Consider the following 23,789-nt stretch of genomic DNA (forward strand, 5'->3'; position numbering starts at 1 on the left):
TCTCTAGCTAGACGTGTGCAAAGTTCAGTATTATAATGTAATACTGAGAGCACTATAAAAACTTATGGTGTTTAAATGGTGAGTTTGTTAATCTGTATGTACATCAGACCAACTAGAGAGACATTTGAGGAGCAAAGTGGCACTGAAGGATTTGTCTTCAAAAGAGGAACAGTCCATCAAACTGAGGAATACTTGAGAGTTGTGTAAATGTTGGTTTTCCTTTAATAACAGACCCTAATCCTTTCCCAAGTCTTATCTGTGTCTATTCTTCCAAGATTTTCCTGGTTCAGTTTCCGGGAACAAATCTTAGTATCCGGTAAATTTGAGGAGTGGGAGTCTGACTTTAAGTTGTCACATATTACAAAACAGAATAACAAAGGCAGAAAGAAAGATAGAATTTAAAAAGTGCTGTCTCCAGGTTGTCATACTGATTCCTACCTAATGAATCACTTTATTTGAAAAAGTATACAGGACGGGAGTGGAGATTTTTAAGACGTCACTGGCTGCATGCTCAAGACCATCAACCCACTAGATAGTGAAGCCAGAATTATAGTGAAACCCAAGGAGCCATCACCTTTTTTTACAAACAGCTCCCATATGATCCTGACAGGTTCCCTTTAAATGTATTTCAAATGTGCTCTTCATGTCACTTTTTTATCTCACAATAGGCACAATCACACAGCTCGGGGCTTGCTTCTCAATCTGCCATGTGTAATGTTTGCATGACACATGAGTGGGACGTAAAATTGACGATAAGTCATTTACTGTAAATGTAAAAAAAGCTACTGAATGCTGATAATGAACAGAGTGCTTGAAAGACCTAGGTACATGAGGCTCTGACACAGAAGTCATTGGTTCTGTAGTATTCTCTTTCATCAGCTTGGAGTCTCTAGCTGGATGTGTGCAATGTATCCTTTCATCAGGCTTGAGTCTGTAGCTCGACGTGTACAATGTTCTGTTTCATCAGGCTTGAACAGGGCTTTTTTTCTCTGAGAATAGGTACAGGAACTCCACCCTTCCGAGTCACCCCGTGTGTCCACCTCCTACCCACCTCTGAGCACTGTTCCTTGGTTCAACCCCATACCATCTCCCAGTACAGCTCCTTTTAGAGAATACAGAACCAAGCATAATTTTGTGGTGCTAAGTAATTTGTATGGAATTTGCTTCTGATAACAAGAAAGGCAGTAAAATAGATTCCCTATAGCTAGCAACAATAAATCCACCCCAGGAACAATAGACTCACAACAACCAACATCAATAGATCCTCCAGAAGCTAGCAACAATAGACCCCTCTCTCAACAGTAAATCCCTCCCAGCAATGACTGACTCCCCCAGCAACATAAGACCCACCCCCATCAAAAATAGATCCACCAGCAGCAATAGACCTGCCCATCAACAATAGACCCCCTGGCAAAAATAGATCCGCTCCAGAAAAATAGATCCCCCAGCAGCCAGCATCAATTGACCCTCCAGCACCCCATCAATTGACCCTCCAGCACCAGATTATATACATTAAGTTCTGGAGGTGCAAGAACTGCATTCCCCCATGCAAAAAATGCCCTGGGCTGAAGTCTCTAGCCAGATGTATGCAATATTCCCTTTCATCTGGCCTAAATATCTAACTGGACTTGTGCAATGCTCGTTTCAACAGGCTCCAGTCTGTAGCTGGACATGTGTAATGTTCTCTTTCATCAAGCTTGATTATCTTGCAGATATGTGAATTGTTCTCTCATCAGGCTTGAGTCTCTAGCTGGACGTGTGCAATGTTCAGTTTCTTCAGGGTTGAGTCTCCGGCTTGACTTTTGCAATGTTCTATTTCTTCAGGTTTGTAAAATGTTCCCTTTCATCAAGCTGGAGTCTCTACCTTGATGTGCTGCAGAGTTTCCTTTTATCAGGGTTAAACTTCTATCTGGATGTGTGCAATATTCAGATTCATCAGGCTTGAGGCTCCATCTGGATATATGCAATGTCCTTTTTCATGAGGCTTGAGTCTTTGGCTGTACATTTGCATTGTTCTGTTTCTTCAGGTTTGAGTCACTGGTGGACATGTGCAATATTCTGCTTCAAAAGGCTTGAGTCTCTCTCTGGGTGCGTGCAATATTCTGCTTCATCAGGCGTGACTTTCTTGCTGGAAATGTGCATTGTCCTGTTTTATCAGACTTGAGTATCTTGCAGGTAATATATTGAGTATCTTGCAGGTAATATTTCTGCTGTGAAATGTTCTCCCATCAGACTTGAATCTCTTGCAGAATGTACAATTTTCTTTTAGAAGCTTGAGTCTCTAGCAGGACATGTGCAATGTTCCTGTTCATCAGGCATGAGTCTCTAACTTATGTAATGTTCTTTATAGGTTTGAGTCTCCAGCAGACACATGCAATGTTCTCCTTCATCAGGCTCACGTCTCTATCTCCAGCGGACACATGCAAGGTTTTCCTTCATCAGTCTTGGGTCTCTAGTTCCAGTGGATGTATACAATGATGTTCTCCTTCATTAGGCTTGGGTCTCTAGCTCCAGCAGACACATGCAATGTCCTCAGTATTCAAGCTTGGTTCTCTAGCCCTAGCAGACACATGCACTTTGTTCTCCTACATTAGGCTTGGGTCTCTAGCTCCAGCAGACACATGCAATGTTTTCCTTCATCAGATTTGGGTCTCTAGCTCCAGCAGACACATGCAATGTCCTCACTCTTCAGGCTTAGGTCTCTAGCCCTAGTAGACACATGCAATGTTCTCCTACATTAGGCTTGGGTCTCTAGCTCCAGCAGACATATGCAATGTTCTCCTATATTAGGCTTGGGTCTCTAGCTCCAGCAGACACATGCAGTGTTCTTCTATATTGGGCTTGGGTCTCTAGCTCCAGTAGACACATGCAATGTTTTCCTTCATCAGATTTGGGTCTCTAGCTCCAGCAGACACATGCAATGTTCTCCTTCACCAGGTTTGGGTCTCTAGCTCCAGCAGACACATGCAATGTTCTCCTACATTAGGCTTGGATCTCTAGCTCCAGCAGACACATGGAATGTTCTCCTATATTAGGCTTGGGTCTCTAGCTCCAGCAGACACATGCAGTGTTTTCCTTCATCAGATTTGGGTCTCTAGCTCCTGCAGACACATGCAATGTTCTCCTTCACCAGGCTTGGGTCTCTAGCTCCAGCAGACACATGCAATGTTCTCCTTTCTCAGGTTTGGAGTTCTAGCTGGGTATTGGTTGCCTCAGCCAAGTAACAAAGCATCTGAAGAAAAAGCTGTGTGCCAGTTTACAGCAACTAAACTGATCGTTTCTAGGATCCATAGATATTCACAGGCTTCATTGGGGAGATGAGGATAAGCAAGAAGACTACATGCAAGACTGGAAATTTAAAAAAAAAGGCCTCTCCAGAAGTAAAGAGGACTTATGGTTAAAGTCTTATTTTTCAAGGACTGTATTAAAGAGGAACATTCATGATGAGCTAACTATACAGCTCTGTGGTTTATTTGTATAGTTTGGGATGGTGGACAAGGGTAGCTTTTAGTAAGGTGAGCTTGTCTTTTAATATTTTATATAATTCATTGGAACTACAGTATATTCATCATGTGTCTCCATGCTGTGGAATAAGACTCTCATGGACCATAATGTGTTGGTAAGGCTGCAGTAGACTTGGAGGTAGATCTAGACGCATGGGACACAGTGACCTGTATTTCTGGTACAGGTTCTGGGTCATCAAGAATATGAAGACAGAGCAGAAATTACAAGGATTTAGCTAACAGCGAGTTTGAAAATAACAGTCAACGAAGACATTTCCAATGCAATGTTTTTACGTCTTACTGGAACGCACCTTTATACCCTATGCAGTCACCTATCACTTACAAAAATGACAGGTCCTCTTTAATTTCTTTAGAACTGGCATTCTTTGCATCTGGTGACATATTTCTGGTTTCCCAGTGAAGTCTTGAAGAAAAGTTGCTCAGAATCTTTGCCTCCATCTGTTCTTTGTCAACTCCCCTCTCAAACAATTGTTGGCTGCTCCTCCGCAACACACATGTTTCCATCGTTGTTGTCTGTTTTCAAATAATAACACGACTGCTGTTGTAATTGGCTGCCTTTAATCGTTTAATTGGGATTTATTTTTCAGGCAATTAGCAGCCAGTAGACTGAACTACGAGAAACGGACCGTATACCAGTGTCTGGAAACAGGCAGGAAAATTTTTACCAGTGTGTAGCCAAGCTGGATGACCTTGAAAAACCTGGTCCCTGCTGGCCATGTTTTTGTGTGCCTTGCTGCTGCAAATATTTAATTACATACAACAATTTCTGATTCACTAAAAGTAACAGGGATGTGTTTCCGAGTCCCGAGTTGAATTAAAGGGATATATATATATATACATATATATATATATATATATGTGTTTGTACATATATATATATGCGTGTGTGTATACACACACACACACACACACACACACACACACACACACACACACACACACACACACACACACACACACACACACACACACACACACACACACACACACACACACACACACACACACACACACACACACACACACACACACACACACACACACACACACACACACACACACACACACACACACACACACACACACACACCTTTAATTCAACTCAAGACTATGTGTGTGTGTGTATATATATATGTATATATAGTTCATTGGAGGATGGTCACACACATTCTGCAGGCTGCACAAATTTTGACTGTAATTTCTGTACTCGATTAATTCCTATGATCGTTAGCTCCATCTAGTGGCCAAATTGCAGTATATTTTCTGTTAGAGGTATTTCAGAAAACGATATCGCATTTTGGCCACTAGATGGAGCTGACGATCATAGGAATTAATCTAGGACAGACTTTACAGTCAAAATGTGTGCAGCCTGCAGGAATGTTTTATAAATAGACCCCAAAGTATATGTCCAGACCAGGGATGGTGTTGATGATGAGGCACTTGCTTAGGGCCCTCACTCTCTCCAGTACAAAATTTGGCAAAATTGCAATGGGTGCAGAAGCTGGTCAGACTTTTTTTTTTTTTTTGATGGCATGGGGAAGGATTCGAAAAAATTTTATGCCGTCTGGTGCTTTGTTAGCCGGATTTCCCAATCTTACATTCACAGTGGCAATGGTATCACCAGACAGGAAAATATCTACTAATAACACAGTAGAGACACAGGAATAAAAAAAAGTTTTTAAAGTTTTTTTTTTATGTAGGGAAGGAGGAGACTAGAACTCATATGACAGATTTCCCCTTACTTCCTGTCTGGCTAAACCATGGGTAGGCAACCTGCGGCTCTCTAGCTGTTGTGGAACTACATTTCCCATGAGGCATTACAACATTACAGAACTGACAGTTACAGCTATGACTTGCAGAGGCATGATGGAACTTGTAGTCCTACAACAGCTGGAGAGCTGCAGGTTGCCTACCCCTGGGCTAAACTGTTGACACCATTATAGTAAAAAAGTCGAAAACGCTGCTTTTACTACCTCCCAAAGGTCTATTTATAAACTACTATTTGCACGATTAGCAGAAGCATACAGATCCCCAAATGTGAAGCATACGTGCAAGCTGAACTAAATGTCACCATAATTTTTCTAAGAGATTAATGCCCGTATTGTCAGCTCCATCTAGTGGCCAAAATGCCATAGAGCTTTTTGAAATATCTCAATGAGAAAACTATACCTCATGTTGGCCACTAGATGGAACTTATGATATATGAATTCATCTCTAAGAAAAATTACAGTGACACCTTGTTCAGCTTGCAGGGATGCTTATTGTATGTGTGTATCAAATGTTTTATAAACAGATCCGTGTGTGCGTGCGTGCGTGCGTGTGTGTATTTAATTCCAATCACTAACATTTCATACAAGCTTTAACTTGTTAATGTCATTTTAAAACCCATTTTTTCTATTTTTGACGCTGTCGTTTACATTAAAATAATACCTGGTGACGGCTTTTTTTTTCTCAGAGAATAGGTGGAGGAACTTCCCTCTTCCGATTCACCCCTTGTCTCTGCCACCTACTCACTTCTCAGCACCGTCCCTTGGTTCCACCCCCTTTCCACCTCCCAGTACCGCCCCTTTTTAAGAATACAAAACAAAGTGTCTTTTTGTCCTGCTAAGTCATTTGTATGGAATTAGTTAATGATAATAAGAAACAAAGTAAAATAGATCCCTTGCAGCCAGTAACAAATAACCTCCAGCAACAATAGATCCCCCCCACAACAATAGACTCCTTCAGCAACAATGGACCCTCCTCAACAAATATCACCCCACCAACAATAGATCCACCCCACGAACAATAGTCCCTCAGCAGCAGCAACAGATCTCCCAGCAGCCAGCATCAATAGACCTCAACAGTTGATCCCTCTGAGTAACAATTGACCCCCTAGCAATATGAGCCCCCTCCCCCCCAGCAAGAGTATTTATTTATTTCAGGTACTTATATAGCGCTGTCAATTTACGCAGCACTTTACATATATATATTGTACATTCACATCAGTCCCTAACCCTCAAGGGGTGTACAATCTAAGGTCCCTAACTCACATTCATACATACACATACTAGGGCCAATTTAGACAGGATCCAATTAACCTACCAGCATGTCTTTGGAGTGTGGGAGGAAACTGGAGTACCCAGAGGAAACCCACGCAGGCACAGGGAGAACATGCAAACTCCATGCAGAAGGCACAATAGTCAGGAATCAAACCCATGACCCATTTACTGCAAGGCAGACGTGCTAACCACTAAGCCACTGTTCCACCAGTAGATTTCAATCCAGCAACAACAGACCTCCCCAGCATCAATAGACCCCATGCAAAAATACATCCCCTCCAGTGACAATAGATCCCCCAGCAGCCAGCATCAGCAGACCCTCCAGGACACCCCAGCACCCCTTGCCATCACATATTTTCCAATGTTTCTGCTGAAAAAAAAGCCCTGCCTGGTAATCCTGCCTTGAGGGTCCTTGTTTAGGCTTTTCCTGTTATAGGGCTCTTTCAGACTTGTGTTGCCCTCTGAAGAGCGATCCACATTCTGATCACTTTTCACAGGGCAATTGACTGGTGTTGAGGAGGTGTTAAACCACCTCCTCCAGCAACAATAGACCTCCCCAGCATCAATAGACCCCATGCAAAAATACATCCCCTCCAGTGACAGTAGATCCCCCAGCAGCTAGCATCAGCAGACCCTCCAGGACACCCCAGCACCCCTTGCCATTACATATGTTCCCCCATGTTCCTGCTGAAAAAAAGCCATGCCTAGTAATCCTTCCTTGAGGGTCCTTGTTTAGGCTTTTCCTGTTATAGGGCTCTTTCAGACTTGTGTTGCCCTCTGAAGGTCGATCCACATTCCGATCACTTTTCATAGGGCAATCGACAGGAGTTGAGGATATGTTAAACCACCTCCTCGCCTCCTGATTGAGCCCTAAAATGCTGCACTACCTGGCTGCAGTTGCGTGCATTGCATGCGGTTGCGATGCGACCCCATCAAACCCAATGGGTGAGTGTGACAGGCACCACCTGTCAATCTCTGAACCCCAAGTTAAAAATGCCGCAGTTGTGAAGCAAAGCATTATGGCTGCAGCATCTGTACAGCTCCATTCAGCTGTATTTGGACAGTTCAAGGGGGCAGCTGGTGGGCCAGTAAAACTGTGGCACAGCTGCCCATTTGTACTATCCCCCAACTGGCTATCTGAAAGAGCTCCTAGCAGGGGTGAACTGACAACTCATGGGGTCCCCGGGCAATAGGGGATCATGGGGCCCCTGTGTCCTTGCCCAAACTCAAAAAAGCCTATGAAAAAGGTACCAGGGGCACCTCATGGGGCCCCCTACTGACCCCGGGCCCTCAGGCAGTGCCCGAGTTTCCAAATGGTCAGTCCGCCCCTGGCTCCTAGCGTGACAGAGCAGTTCCTGACTCCCAATTGTACTCCTGCGTTGTCACCTTTTCACATTGGATTCTATGGGCATCATTCAACTCAGAAGACTGAGGACATCTAATGGCAAAATGTGATTATTGCGGAGGACAGCACCAGAGAGGAGGTGAGTATTGCTGTGTTTTTGGGTTTTTTGGGGGGGTTTTTTGTACCTGCCTGAGGACATTAAAACAATAGCCTAGCATTGGGCTTTAAAAAAAAGTTATTGTAATCTGCAGTAACAGCTTTCAAACACTTTCATATTACTGGGCTAGATCCTGGAGGAGCCTTGCTGCCTCCGTAATGTTAATTACACACACATTCAAACACACACACAGTATTTCAAGAAAGTTATCTCTAAGGTATTTCTAGACTTTTTGCATTTTTCTTACTTTCTCCATTTGCATATGCTGAGGTTTTCTTTTGAAGATTAGTCTATATATCTCGCTCAAAAGGACTATTGTACTGCATGCTAATCAATCAGAAAACAGAACATAGCTCAGTATTGAGAATGTGACAATAATGGTAATTTGCTGAGAGAAGGGAATGTGTTGTGACCCCCTGCGTATAGAAGTGCTCCAGATTCCGCCAAATGTGGAGTTCCTGAGCTATAAAGTCTTGAATAGGCAAATGAGGCTCCCTTGGCAAAGCCGACTCCAACTATTATTATTATTATACAGTATTTATAAAGCGCCGATAGTTCGCTCAGCGCTGTACATTACAATGGGAGACAGACCATGCGACAGTACAATAACAAAACAATGCGATACACGAGGGGTTCGAGGGCCCTGCTCCTTGGAGCTTACAATCTAGGAGGGAGCGGATAGTGGCACAGGAGGAGATAGCTGTGGGGGATGGAGTGGTAGGAGAGTAGAGGAGGTCGGCAATTAGCAGGGGGTGGGGTAGGCTTCCCTGAAGAGGTGGGTTTTCAGGGTGCGCCTAAATGAGAGGAGAGTAGGTGATAGTCTGATGGATTGGGGTAGGGAGTTCCAGAGGATAGGTGATGTCCTGGAGAAATCCTGGAGGCGGGCATGGGAGGAGGAGACCAGAGAACTAGAGAGAAGGAGGTCTTGAGAACAGCGGAGTGTGCGTGTTGGGTGGTACTTGGATATTAGGTCGGTGATGTAGTTTGGGGCAGAATTATGAACAGCTTTGTACGTCGGTGTTAGGATTTTGAATTTGATCCGTTGTGCAATCGGAAGCCAGTGGAGGGATTGGCAGAGGGGGGTGGTGGATACGGAGCGGTTGGAAAGGTGAATGAGTCTGGCAGCCGTATTCAGGATGGACTGAAGCGGGGATAGCCAGCGGCGAGGCAGGCCAGTGAGGAGGGAGTTGCAGTAGTCGAGTCGTGATATGATGAGGGAGTGGATGAGCTGTTTAGTGGTTTCTGGGGTTAGGAACGTGCGGATTTTGGAGATGTTGCGGAGGTGGAGTCTGCACGAGTTTGTTAATGATCGGACTTGGGGCTGGAAGGATAGGTTGAAGTCCAGAATGACACCAAGTACTCTGGCCTGCGGGGCCGGCCTGATAGTGGCATTGTTGGATGTGATGGAGAAGTCAATGGGGGGTGGGGTCCGGGCTGGGGGGAAGACTAGCAGCTCGGTTTTGGAGAGGTTCAGTTTAAGGAAGTGGAGCGACATCCAATCTGATATGTCGTTTAGTAGGTTTGTGATTCGGGCGGAGACAGAGGGGGTGAGGTGGGGGGTTGAGAGATAGATTTGTGTGTCGTCGGCATAGAGGTGGTAGTTGAAGCCGTGAGAGTGTATGAGTTGGCCAAGGGAGGAGATGTAGATGGAGAAGAGAAGGGGCCCGAGGACAGAGCCTTGAGGGACCCCAACAGAGAGGGGGAGTGAGATGGAGTTGATAGCATTATAGGTAATGCTGAAAGAGCATTGTGATAGGTAGGAGGAGAGCCAGGAGAGAGCGGAGTCTCTGAGGCCGAGGGAGTGTAGTTTTTGGAGGAGGAGGGGGTGGTCGACTGTGTCTAACAATAGTAAGTCATCAGTGTGTAAACCTCACAGGAACGGAGGAAGTTATGGAAACTGGCATCCCCAGCATTTTTCTTTTATAAGGTCTTCTGTTGGGACTGAAGATCAAATACTTCCAATAGCATCTTCTAGTGGCTGAAAATCATCTCCTTCATTAAGGAAGCAGGGGAAGCCAACTTTTATATACATTTCGTATGGCTCAGACCTGCCAATAATAAGGCGCAGTGAGGGAATGCTGTATATTCTAAATTCTGCTGTTAGGCTCATTTACAGTATACCCCCCAAACATTAAAAATAGTAAATGTTTTAACATAGCAAGAGTTTTGTTTTTGAGGAACCTAGAATTCAAGAAAAGTCTGGTTTTCACAGCAATATATAGCATGTCTTGCACAATTGTTTACATGCACGTATGCATGCATTTGTGTTCATGCTTTTTTAATTTTATTTTTTCTATTTTGATTTTTTAGCATGTTTTGGACTTAACTTTATTGAGATCACAATGGTCTAACATGTCCCCTATGTGATAGCATTGGGCAGATGACAGGTCCCTTTTTTATGAAGACATCTATTAGGCATCTTTTCAGTGTCTTTCCTGCCCTCCACTGCACCTAACTAAGCACAGACCATGTTTTATTAGCTGCTACCCCGGCTACAGTAGCTGTAAATGAAAGCTCTGAACACAAAAGTGATGTAATACCTGTCGCTTTCGGGTTCATTAGTCGCAGTAGGGATCGGGGGAAGGATGTTCACCAATCTGCTCCTGCTCCCAAAGTTTAAGCAGTTGTAGCACACCCCCTAAAGAGCCTTTGGTGAGTTTGGCCCTATTTCCCCCCTTAGAGCTTGCGCAGCCAGACGCACAGCATTTCCTGCACTCATCCACTGGCTCCAAAGAACATGCTAGAGGTTTCTTTTGGGATTTTTATTAAGAACAATGAACTTGGAGAAGGAGAGGGAGCATGGAATACCCTGATAAACTGTAGAACTGAACAACTTTCGGACTGTTTCACTTCTGGCTGCACTGCACAAAACAAGGAATGTGCCACAGGATCTCTATGCTGACAGTGACTTGGACCTTTTCACAATTAAAAGCTACACACAGTCACTACTCTTCAGCACTGGGGGTCAGTTACTCACGGGATCATTAGTTGCCTCCTGCCGATATCCAAGCTCTTCCTAGTGAGGGAGATACAGACTCACACGACCATAGGACAGATGGACTCTCTCCCACCAACTTCCTCCCAACTCTCTCTGGACCGGACTTGATCCCCATAATTAAACTTTTCAATAGGCACCCTAGCTGGGACCTCGGTATCTTCCTAAAATCTTCTTCTAAGGTCCTGCACCAGGAGGAGAGCCTCTGCACAGGGGTCTCCTCCTGCAAGACTGGACCCAGAAATACTGCACCCTGCTGCTCTGGCCTCAGACTATGTATGGGCTCTCACCACCTACTAGGCACAACTCCCCAAGGATTGGCTGGAGTCCCATACATATTCATCCTGCATGCCATGTTCTTAATTAAACTTTTCAATAGGCACCCTAGCTGGGACCTCGGTATCTTCCTAAAAGCTTCTTGGGCTCTCACCACCTACTAGGCACAACTCCCCAAGGATTGGCTGGAGTCCCATACATATTCATCCTGCATGCCATGTTCTTTCACTGTGGTTGTAGAATCAGCTAGATTATTCATAAAGCCACCACAGCAGCCACTGAAATGTTGCCAACATCCCAGGGTGATACAGAAAAACGTTTTCTCCAGATGGGACTTTAGAGACAACTCAACTAATCACTAGAAGTACAAAACCATTTTATTACAGATTCATAAAATTCACATCACATAGACAGATAATGATAAAAAAAAAACATGTAGGACGACTGAATATATAATCTATGAGTACAAGCTTGATATAAATGTGAATCGCCCTCCTCCAAATGATGGAGATCAGCAGGAAAGGATTATTCAGTAGAGTACCCGACGCATTTCAGAAAATCATATTTCTTTCATCAGAAGTAGATTGAAGGAGAGGATGGCAAAATAGGACTATACAATGCAACAAGCAAAAATGAGAATCCATATATATACAGTTACATGAACATATTGTATAATCATTACAACACATACCATCCAATATTGATAGAATTGTTAAAGAGTCGCCGTATAATGTTAAAAAACTGTATCTTCAGGGGATACGAAGTCACGTGGTTATCGTGACGCAACGCGTCGGTACGCGGTGACATCATTTCCGACGTGGGCGCCATATTGGGACACCAGGAACCATGCAAGTGCACCCATAGTATGGGGAAAAGCTGGATGTATACTTATACCATAGGAGTGGGCAATTTTATCATGTTTTTTCTTGAATAAAATACTGATTCACACCTTTGAGGATCTCTTTTGTCTTTGCTATGATCGTTTGGTGTGAATGGCTACATAAGAGTACCAGGTGATTGGAGAGAGCTCAGGAGGAGTATTGAGTCTGCTGGAGTATCCAGGAGGGTCTTTTCGGTGACGTAGTAGTTCCTGTGCGAACGTGGTTAATCCATAAAGCGAGCTGGCTCCTGTGGTCACTATGAGGAGGTACTCTGGCTACTTAAGGATACAATATCTCGAGTTGTTTGGCACTACACTCACCCCACGTTGTGCTGATTCACTTTACACGTGATCTATTTGTGTTTGTGCACAAAATAGTGGATTTAGTGGACTTTCATTTGGATTGGACATTTATGATTTATCACATATTGTGTGTTTATGAATATTGTACACTTGCACTTGTGTGTTTATGTATTAGTTGTGTTCCCAAGTAGGGATTGGCGATATACAGTATATGTTGCTGGGGGGGTCACTTTATAAGTTGTGATATTTCACTTGTTTGTGTATACACGTCATTATGTATTGATTTCTTTTTCATATAATGATTTATTTTTCATATATTGATGCACATCTAATAGTATTTAATTAGCGCTACACCATTTTTCATTCGGTTAAAAAGCAGAATATGTAGTCTGAAATGGCAGTCAATACAATGCTGTGCCCTATTTAGGGATACGTTGACGCGTTTCGGGAGATGAACCCCCTTCTTCAGAGCTAAAGTGTGTGCCTGCTGGTCCTATGCTTATATACCAAAAAGGTCAAAAAGCCCCCCACACTTGTTGTGGTCCAATCGCAGGAAAGGCCGACTGGAACCGCCTCAAAAAAAACAAAAAAAAATTAATTAAAAAGAAATAAAAATGCATAGATGGGTAAGTGAATGAATGTATAAATAAAGTATATATAATGTATAATGAGACCACATCAATCACTAAACATATAAATGCAAGTATAAAAATATATAAAGATGATAGACTGTACTCACTTGTACCCTCAAGATGGGTTTGCATGACTCTAATAGACAGTCACTATCCCAGATGTATCTGTCCCAGATGGAAAATGGCAAGGAATGATGTATAATGTAGATGTAATAATAGTAAATGTATTAATCATCATCATACCGTTTGCTTCCCATTTCTACAATATGTTTCTATATTTTATATATATTTATATATTTTGTTTTCTGTTATTTTGAAAGTGTAAATGATGGAAATAAAATCTAACTTTTGTTGACATATTATAAGAATGTCTAATCTGTAATTTGATGCCTTTTGGAGATTTTTCCATCTTTCCTTGGCTTCTTTATGCACAATAATACAAATTTTTAGCTGGGGTGCCACTGTATATATTGGAAGATATATATTTTTCATCATTTTAGAGTAATATGTGTTTTAAAGGTTGTTTTTTGTTTTGTTGTTCACTTTAACTGCATATTGTAGCCTCTCTCTCCCTTCTTTACTTGTTCCTCCTTCACATTTGACTATAGTCATTCATAAAATGTTTTTACATTGTTATCTATATTGTTCTTTCATTTCGTATATACATTCTCTATGTTATTACATTTTTATCGCATTTTTTATATGGCTGTTTTATATTATATATACTTTATTTATGCATTCTTTCACTTATCCATCTATGCATTTTTATTTCTTTTTAATTAATTTTTTTGTTTGTTTGTGTTTTTTGAGGCGGTTCCAGTCGGCCTTTCCTGTGATTGAACCACAACGAGTGGGTGGGGGGGTTTGACCTTTTTGGTATATAAGCATGGGACCAGCAGGCACACACTTTAGCTCTGAAGAAGGCGGTTCGTCTCCTGAAACGCGTCAGCTTATCCTTAAATAGGGCACAGCATTGTATTGACTGCCATTGCGTACTACATATTCTGCTTTTTATTTTTCCTTTGGTTTGTGAGTATACATCTATTTGTTTACACAATAAACATGTGGTGTACCACAGTAATGCACAATGAGAGTGTGCCCTTGTTTGCTTTTGTTTAAAGGAGAAGGAGAACATTAACCACTCCCGTCCGGCCCATGTACATAAACGGGAGCAGTGCTGAAGCGGGTCGCCGTTTATAAACGACCCCTGCATTCACTGCCTGTTGCATTCACTGGGAGCACGCAGCATTGCGATCCAATGCCCACTATGTCCAGAGGACACAGCGGAACGCCGATTGTTGTACGGGACCTCTGTGTGAGGTCCCGATTCATGTGATCACTGATTGGCCAATCAGTGATCACATGAATAGTAGTAAACAAGATGTCACTTCCTGACACCATTGCTCACTACGTGTGAAATCTGTGAATGATCACAGAGGTCACATGGTACAAGGCCATTCACAACAGCCTTGTACCTTGTGACAAGCTGTGACCAATCACAGCTCTCACAGTATTTCTCAATGACTGCAAGAATGCAGCCAGAGAGAAGGAGAAATGATTGCTTTTACAGCCTTTATGGGTGTAAAAGCAATCAGTGTAAAAAAAGAAAAAAAAATCTTCATCATCCCCCACAAGTAGTACAGTGTCACTATGGTGACAGTGTACTGCTAGGGTGACGGTATGTTAAAAAAAAACAAAAATAATAATATAAAAAAAAAATAAAAATGTAAAAATACATTTTGAAAAATTATAATTTTTTGTTATAAACTAATTTGTTTTTGTTTTTTTTACTAAAAAGGTAGCTGAATACATTTTGGCCAAGATTTATGATTTATGATTTATTTATTTGCAAAAAGAAAAACACTTTTTTAAAAAAAAAAATTTGAACTTTTTCATTTATATAGAAAAAAAAATAAAAATCCCAGTGGTAACTAAATACCACCAAAATAAAGTTTTATCTGTTTAAAAAAAATGCTAAAAAATTCATATGGGTACAGTGTTGCATGACCGTGCAATCGTCATTCAAAGTATGATAGCGCTGACAGCTGAAAATTGGCCTGGACAGGAAGGGGGTGAAAGTGTCCGGACTGGAAGGGGTTAAAGAGCAACAGAGTTTTTCACCAACCACCAGAGGCAGGTGGTGCAAAACACAGATGAGGCTGGAGTGCTTTAAACACAGGAACATGTGCCTACAACATCCTACTATGTAAATTTATACTTGATTTTCAATTTTCACCTCAGCTTGAGCTTTTCTTTAACATAGTATGCCACAAAAGATAAAAAGAATTATTATTAGCAGATTGTAAATGATAGATATCTGCAGGAAGCAAATTAAACGTAGAGGGGACCTGTTTAATCATTTAACATCAAAACCTTCCTTATCTCCAGAATTAAATATGCACTAATATCATTTGCATTCACCTTCATCTGTTATTGTGGGTCTTTAACACCATTTTCTTGTGTTCCTATTGATTGGAGAATTTGTGCAGATTATTATTATTATTATTATACAGTATTTATAAAGCACCAATAGTTCGCTCAGCACTGTACATTACAGAGGGGGACAGAACATGTGACAGAACAATACCAATACAATACAATACATGAGGGGTTCAAGGGCCCTGCTCCTTGGAGCTTACAATCTAGGAGGGAGGGGATAGTGGTACAGGAGGAGATAGCTGTGGGGGATGGAGTGGTAGGAAGAGTGGAGGAGGTCGGCAATTAGCAGGGGGTGGGGTAGGCTTCCCGGAAAAGGTGGGTTTTCAGGGTGCGCCTAAATGAGAGGAGAGTAGGTGATAGTCTGATGGATTGGGGTAGGGAGTTCCAGAGGATGGGTGACGCCCTGGAGAAATCCTGGAGGTGGGCATGGGAGGAGACCAGAGAACTAGAGAGAAGGAGGTCTTGAGAGGAGCGTAGTGTGCGTGTTGGGTGGTAGTTGGATATTTGGTCGATGATGTAATTTGGGGCAGTATGATGGACAGCTTTGTACGTCAGTGATAGGATTTTGAATTTGATCCGTTGTGCAATCGGAAGCCAGTGGAGGGATTGGCAGAGGGGGGTGGCGGAAACGCAGCGGTTGGTGAGGTGGATGAGTCTAGCTGCCGTATTCAGGATCGACTGAAGTGGGGATAGCCTGTGGCAAGGCAGGCCAGTGAGGAGGGAGTTGCAGTAATTGAGTTGTGAGGGAGTGGATGAGCTGTTTAGTGGTTTCTGGGGTTAGGAATGTGCGGATTTTGGCGATGTTGCAGAGGTGGAGTCTGCATGAGTTTGTTAGTGATTGGACTTGGGGCTGGAAGGATAGGTTGGAGTCCAGAATGACACCAAGTACTCTGGTCTGCGGGGCGGGCCTGATAGTGGCATTGTTGGACGTGATGGAGAAGTCAGTGGGGAAGGGGGTGCACAGGCTGGGGGGAAGACTAGGAGCTCGGTTTTGGAAAGGTTCAGTTTAAGGAAGTGGAGCGACATCCAATCTGATATGTCATTTAGTAGGTTTGTGATTCGGGCGGAGACTGAGGGGGTGAGAGATAGATTTGTGTGTCGTCGGCATAGAGGTGGTAGTTGAAGGAGAAGAGCCAGCGAGGATTGGAGGAGAGGGTCTTGATGAGGGTCAGGAAGTAGGCTTGTTTGGCAGCATGGAGGGAGGAGGTGTAGGTGTGGAAGGCAGATTTATAGCGGGTGAAGGCTAGTTGGGATCTGGTTTTGCGCCATAGTCGCTCCAGGGCACGACTGTGTCGTTTGAGAGTTTTGGTGTGATCAGTCTGCCAAGGCTGGAGCGGTCGGGGTCTGATGTTTCATGTGGTTAAAAGCACTAGTGCGTCAAGGGCGGCTGACAGCGAGTTGTTATAGGCAGTCATAGCCAGGTTGGGGCAGGACAGGGGGAGGATGTTGTTGTGGAGTTGATCAGCTGCAGAGTGGAGGGGGGCAGGGTTCAGGTTGCGGAGGTTTCGGCTGGTAGTAGTGTGACATTTGGAGGGGTAGGCGTTAGAGGACGGGGAGATAGAGAAGGTGATCAGGTTGTGGTCAGAGAGAGGGAAGGGGATGTTAGTGAGGTTGTGGGGAGCGCAGAGGTGGGAGAAGACAAGATCGAGGATATTTCCGTCGGAGTGGTGGATTGTATGCACTGTGCGAGTGCAAAGGAGGAGGTTAAGTGGAGGAGTTGGGATGAGGCCGGGTTGTCGATGTTGACAGGGATGTTGGAGTCCCCAAGGATGATGGTGGGTAGCTCGGAGGAAAGAAAGAAGGGTAGCCAGGCGGGAAAGTCATCAAGGAAGCGGGATACAGGTCCAGGAAGCCGGTAGATTACGGCAATCTTCAGGGGGGTTGGGGAGAATAGTCGGATGCAGTGGGCCTCGAAGGAGGAGGACTCAGAAGGTGCTCTGTGGTGATAGGAGCAGACCAACCCCACCACTTTATGACCATTGGGTCTGGGTGAGTGGGTCCAGATGAGACCTCCATAGGAGAGTGCAGCAGGGGAGGTAGAGTCAGTGGCCTGGATCCAGATTTAGTGTATTGGGAAGGAAATCTCCTTCACCTGATGATGGTAATGTAAAATAAATGGTAGTTTTAGGATTTATACAGGGGGGTGTCCCTATTACAGTGTCATAACACAATTAATTATATAAAATTAGTTTTCTGTCTTACAGTGACTGGCAGGTGTGTGTCAAAATGATCCTGATTATAGAGCTGTGAGTGACAGGCGGTGAGGTACAATGTGCTCTTATAGATCAGTAATTTGCTACATTGGAGGCCGAGGTCTCTTAAAAGTGACAAAAAAGTCTGGTTTCAAAGAAAAATATGCATTCTTAAAGCCCAACTCAAGGCGCAAAAGGTGTTCCTATGCAGTGGGGCTATGCCTGTGCTGCATGGGTTAACTGATTGTTTTGTCCAAGGGCAACCAGAAAGGTTATACTCTATACTTATCTGAATCTCCACTCCAGCAGCAAATGGTGCTCCCCCACAATCCAGCAGTGGACTGTTCCTGACATCCTCACGTCCAGAGCAGGTCTATGGACTTGATGAAGTCAGGAACAGTCCACAGCTAGACCACGGGGGGGGGGGGGGGGGCAGGAGCCACAGGGACCAGTCTTGTGTGAGGAGAATTCAAGGATTAGGTTTCTTCCTTCTCTAATTCCCTAGACAAAAATGAGCAGATAATCCTTGCAGTACGGGCACAGCCCCAACTGCAATGGAAAACATTTTTTTGTTGCGTTGGGATTTGTCTCAAAAATGTGCCTCTGTTGCTCTCAGCCTCCTCCATATCTCCAAATTACTTTTTATTAGCTGTTCTGATCCAACTTCCTGCTAGAGGGTGGCTACATTCATTCTCCATTACCCTACTGTATGTGGGAACATAGCCAGACTCACTGTTCAGGAGCTCATGGAGGATGGTACAAGGAGGAAGAAAAAAAATCAATTTATTGAAAAATAGATTACAGGGCCATTAAAGTGGAAGCTTGATCTAATCTTAAACCTGCTCCCATCCCCATTATAAGTCTTATACTAACTACCTCGTAGTGGAAAGATGTCTATACTTACCTATTCCCTGGACGTTCCAGCCCGGTCACATGATTAGCCAGTGTCCAGCTTCAGGGGAGAGCAGGGACAGCTGGTAACAGATGCCCAATAGTATACCTAACATATAACATGGTGTGCTATGCCTTTAAACATAAACAACACATTTGAGTAACTAAACTGCAACAAATGTAAACATGCCTACAATATATTAATGGAAATAGAATATGAAAACATCCCAGGAGTTTCATTGACTTGATTAGTCCTTGATGCTATACTCTGATTAAAAAGTGTAATTAGAAAATCATGAGACATCACCACATTGAGGAAGTCATTCCTATGCTCTTCATTTGTGAAAGTAAGCTCCCAGTGCCTGAAAAAATAGCAGAGTGAAAGCACTGTGCAATGCAATTGGGCCTGACTAGCTGGTCCTCCTTCTCCTGGACTTCGATCACTCCTGTGTGTTGTGCGTTAAAGCATGCTCATTAACACGCATTAATGTGCATTGTGCTAGAGAAGACCAGTAATATAGAATGGGCTGCCATTGTACCCTAGCGTGGTGTCAGGAATCTGGGTATGACCAGAAGTGTGTGGACTGACACAGGGAAACGCAGGCTTCAGGTATAGTATAACAATACAATTTAGTAAAGCCTAACAATACATAAACGCAGTGCAAAACATAACACAGTGCAACAAACCAAACCTTCAACAAACAACCATACATACAATACTAAACGTAGTCAGGCAGGCCGGGTCGGTAACAAACGGGCAAACGAGGTACCAGGAGCAGGCGGGAGAGTGGTCAGGACTAGCCGAGGTCAGTACAGGCAGAGTTCGTGCAGAATCAGGATAGAAGCAAGCAGGATCAGGATACCGGGGCCAAGCAAAACACTACAACAAGGCACTGACTGCAGGTCTGGCCATTCCTTAAATACACCTCCTGCAATCAGCCTCAGGTGATGGCTGACTGCAGGAGTGAGCTTCTGGTTGCTGAGAGCACCCGCTGGCTAGCCCTGGTACTGCAGCCCACAAGGCAGGTGAGTCCCACCACCATTGGCAAGTCCATTCCTGACACGTGGCCTAAATCACACATAACTCTTTTTTACTAACATACCATGGTCATGAAGCTAATATGAGGACAGAATTTGTGTACTTACATTAGTAATACCTTAGATTGTGAGGACGGAACAACTGCCATCTCTCAATTCAATGTGTAACCCTGCATGTACAATCTGCGTTTGGGATGTCGAAATCTCCAGTTTTTTTCTGCAGTAAAATAAACTCAATTTCTCCCATCTCTATTATAGGAAAAGAAGACTAGAGCGCCATCTTTTGGCTCAAAAGGAGAACACAACATCTCAATATGAAAGCTACCCAAGGGTTAACCTAACTAATTCACTTTTGTTTGTTTTTCCTGACTAATATGAAGAAAAAAATATGTACAAAACCATGTTAACCCAATAACCACATAGATGTAGCTTCTGTTTAGAAGTTCTGGGCAGGTTAAACTGTGGTGCTTTACTCATTCTCTGCAGTTCCTTTCCATGCCAGCACTGCACCCTTTGGCGTACACACCGAGTTTTAATGTGAAGGTGAAACGCATTATCCCTTTCAATGCAGAGAATCCAGGAACATACCCTTGTCAGTCCCCCTGCAGATCTCACACACATAATACGGCATACATTAGAGGAATGCATCGTCTGCAAAACACACCCTAAGTTTATTGGGAAAAGGCAGCAAGCTTACATTTTATTAGCAGTGGGAACTCTCATTGATAGGCATGCTTCCCCAGCAGTGGCAGACAGTGTGGTAAAGCCACGATGAAGACTCCTTGAACTAGCAAAAGGGGTAAAGCCCAGGCTTTTTTTCAGCGGGAATGCGGGGGAACTCAGTTCCGGCACCTCCAGTACTGAATGTATATAATAGCAAGAGGTTCTGGGGTGTCTTGGAAGGTCTTTTGATGCTTGCTTCTGGGGGATCACTGGGGGGAGATCTAATTTTGTGTGGCAGTCTGTTGTTGCTGGTAGGTGATCTATTATTGCTGGAATGGATCTACTGTTGAGGGAATGGTCTATTTTCGCTGGCTTATGGAGAGTGTATTGATGCTGGCATCTGGGAGATCCGTTGTTGCCACTGGGGTCTATTGTTGCTGGAGTGGTATTTTCTTGTGGGGGTCCAGTGTTGCTGGGGGAATATATTGTTGTGGGGGTCTATTGTTGTTGGGGGTGTCTATTGCTGCTGGCTATGGGAGATCTATTTTACTACTTTTCTTGTTATCATTAACAAATCCCATATAAATTAGCACCAAAAAATTATACTTGGCACTGCATTCTGCTAAAAGGAGCGATACTGGGCAGTTGGTGGGAGGTGGAACCAGGAGACAGTGCTTGATGGATAGGGGGAGGAGACAAGCAGTAATTCAAAAGGGGGGAGTTCCTGCACCCATTCTTTGAAAAAAAAAGAAGCCCTGGGCAAAGCAGTGTTAAAGTGGAAAACCCTCCTCCCCCTACAGCCAAAGAAGCTGCCATCTTGGCCTCTGATCTGCAGTTACCAAGGTGCTGCACATGTGATCAGCTATGATGCCTGCCATTTGATTGACAGTTTAGGGTTGAGCGCAAGCAACTCAACAGTGATCATTCACAGCATGTCTTGAAAACGGTTGAATCGAAGGGTTTAGTTCAGCTTTGGCTGCAGACACTGAATGCTGTCTGCAGGGCTTAGGCTGGTGTGATGATGCTTCCCCAGGGGGAGTGTCCATGACAGCCTAGACTAGAAGGAAGTGGGTTGAATGACACTGGCCAGCAGAAAGAGAGTTTTTTGGGGGGTTTTTTGTTTGTTTTTTTAATAATAATAATCAGGGAATTAACAAAATTAAGCTGGAGTTCAGCTTCAACTTAACCCTTTATCTTATCCCCTGACCCTCACTGTAATGTAACCTTTAAAGGCTAAGTGCATTCTTTGACCAAAAAAGTAGCTGTAGCACTACCACCAGAAGGGGCCGTGGATTAATGATAAAGCACAGTCACTACACTCCTCCTGACAGCAGCACAGAAAATGATGATGACCAGAGCTCTCCCCTACTGATTCAGAGACTGCCAGCACACAAAGGTGAACAGCAACTTGAAACAGCGGAATAGCTGGAGGTAGGGTGTAGTCACCACCCACCTGAACTGGTGAAATCCCTTTGACAAGAAGACACTGCTGTTCTACACCTCACATTTTATATTTATGTGCTCCTCAGCCACCTTCTGGGCACAATTCCCAGGAATTGGCTCCAGAACGATAAATATTCATACTGCCCATTTTCCTTTCTCCACTCCTATGTTCCAGAACTTTCTAGAAGGCAGGGAAGAGCGATCAAACCTGTAGCCTGTGAAATCCAGAACAGCAAAAGATATCAACCACTGCTCCAATGACTACAATATTTTACCTAACATACTAGCAACCTAACTAAGAGAGTGCTACATAATAAATGCAGCAACATTAATCCCATGATCTTTGTGCATTTATTACTCTTGTGCTATGAAGCCTGCAGAGCATTGCACATGCGATCAGTAGAGCACATGCTCATGCAATCAGTGCATTGCAGGGGTGATGCACAGGCTATTTCCCCAGCCTTAGTCCATATTGAAGGAAAAACTTGGCTGGAAGAAGCACTGCTGAACTACAGAGCAGGGAGAGGGAGAATGGATCGCTGGTATACTCTGCATAGTCCGCTGGTATACTCTGCATAGTCTGAAGGTGGCAGATGGGATTTGTAGTGTTTCCAAACCTTGATGACTCAATTGAGTGGGCAAAGTCACATACAGCCACAATAAATTCCAATAATTACAAGATGCTGTAGGCAGAAGCACCCCACCATCCACGTAAGGAAGGCGGTTCATGTTTTGGGGATGTTGTATGCAAATATGCTTCATGCTAAGTAAGGGACAGGTGTGAGATGGGGAAACAGCTCTCATTGTTTGAACACTGTGTGCAGTAAATTATTGTGTGGAGTAAATTAAATGTTCTGGAGCGACATTCTGCGGTTTAGCCACAAGATGCCACTGTTTTCCCAACACAGCCTCAGACTGCATAGATATTTCTATATTCATGAAGAGGTGGGATTTTTCACACAGAGTTTAGAGAACAGGAAGGAGAGAGACAGCAGCCATGTTTTGGAGGATGGTGAATGCAGGAGCTGTGTGAGCAGAGAATCTGATGGCATCCAGGTGTTAGAACATCCTTCAGTAACCAGTGCTGCAGCTAAGTGAAGCTGATCGTGTCCAAGACCCTGATCCTGTTCAGAGAAAGGAAGATTGCTGCCAGGAATGCTGATGAGAGCAGAGGAACAAAGCAACATACACTGCGATACCGCATGCTTGTTGGAGAGACATTTGTTCTGTTCAGAGTCACCAGCGGATACAAAGCAGACCCGGGTTGGTAAGATCGTGCACGCACCTCTTTTCAGTGTTGGCACCTAGAGACTGAGTCCAGGCCTATAGTTAGTTAGGGTCTCTGTTTGTGTCAGGCCACAAGTGTTATTACTGATCATTGGAAGGACTCCATAACTTAAAGTGACATTTCACATTGGAGAGCTGATAACATCCCACAAACTCAAGCCAGACTGGCGTTTTGCTCAGAAGGAATAATCAGGCACGTGCTACAGGACCAGTTATGGGAGGGGGAATACTGTAGATTTGTGTAAGATTGTAAGCTGTTGTGCTGCACCGCAGGCTAGCCCATACCATACACCCATACACTGATTCCTGCTCTTTTAGGGTAATAACAGGTAAGGTGTGGCAGCTTAGTTGTGCCCGCCAGTAGGTAAATTACTACATTTTCCACCTTCATCCATCAGGAGGCGCCGTGCTGTGCAGCACAAGGGTCTCAGCCTTTGGGCTGGGTGTATGTATATTTATTGTATGTTCTCAGCATTTGTGGTTGTGTTTATTTGCAACATCTAAGTAAAATTCTGTTGTGGCAAAAGCTGGTGTTGGGGTTGCTTTCCTCGTTCGTGACTTCACTGTATCCTGGGGAGCCCACCCCGGTACACGGCTTACACAGGCATAGACCATTCCTGCATAAAATGCCATTCCTGTCTAAGTGTATTGCACTTTAACACAGCATCATCATTATTTTCTTA

At 43.8% G+C, this 23,789-nt stretch overlaps 1 protein-coding gene across 1 annotated transcript in view; it reads left to right on the forward strand.

Moving 5' to 3' along the window:
- Window positions 1-23,572, forward strand: part of LOC149461668 (tuftelin-interacting protein 11-like) — a 305,597-nt gene extending 282,025 nt beyond the window's left edge. Inside the window, exon 6 of the transcript XR_016312790.1 lies at window positions 19,972-23,572. The gene's annotated coding sequence lies outside the window, so the exon portion shown is untranslated. The remainder of the gene's footprint in view (window positions 1-19,971) is intronic.
- Window positions 23,573-23,789: the final 217 nt, after the last annotated feature.

This window comes from Staurois parvus, unplaced genomic scaffold (genome assembly GCF_062004578.1).
Source record: "Staurois parvus isolate SC_StPar_1 unplaced genomic scaffold, SC_StPar_1.0 ptg000195l, whole genome shotgun sequence".
Lineage (NCBI taxonomy): Eukaryota > Metazoa > Chordata > Amphibia > Anura > Ranidae > Staurois > Staurois parvus.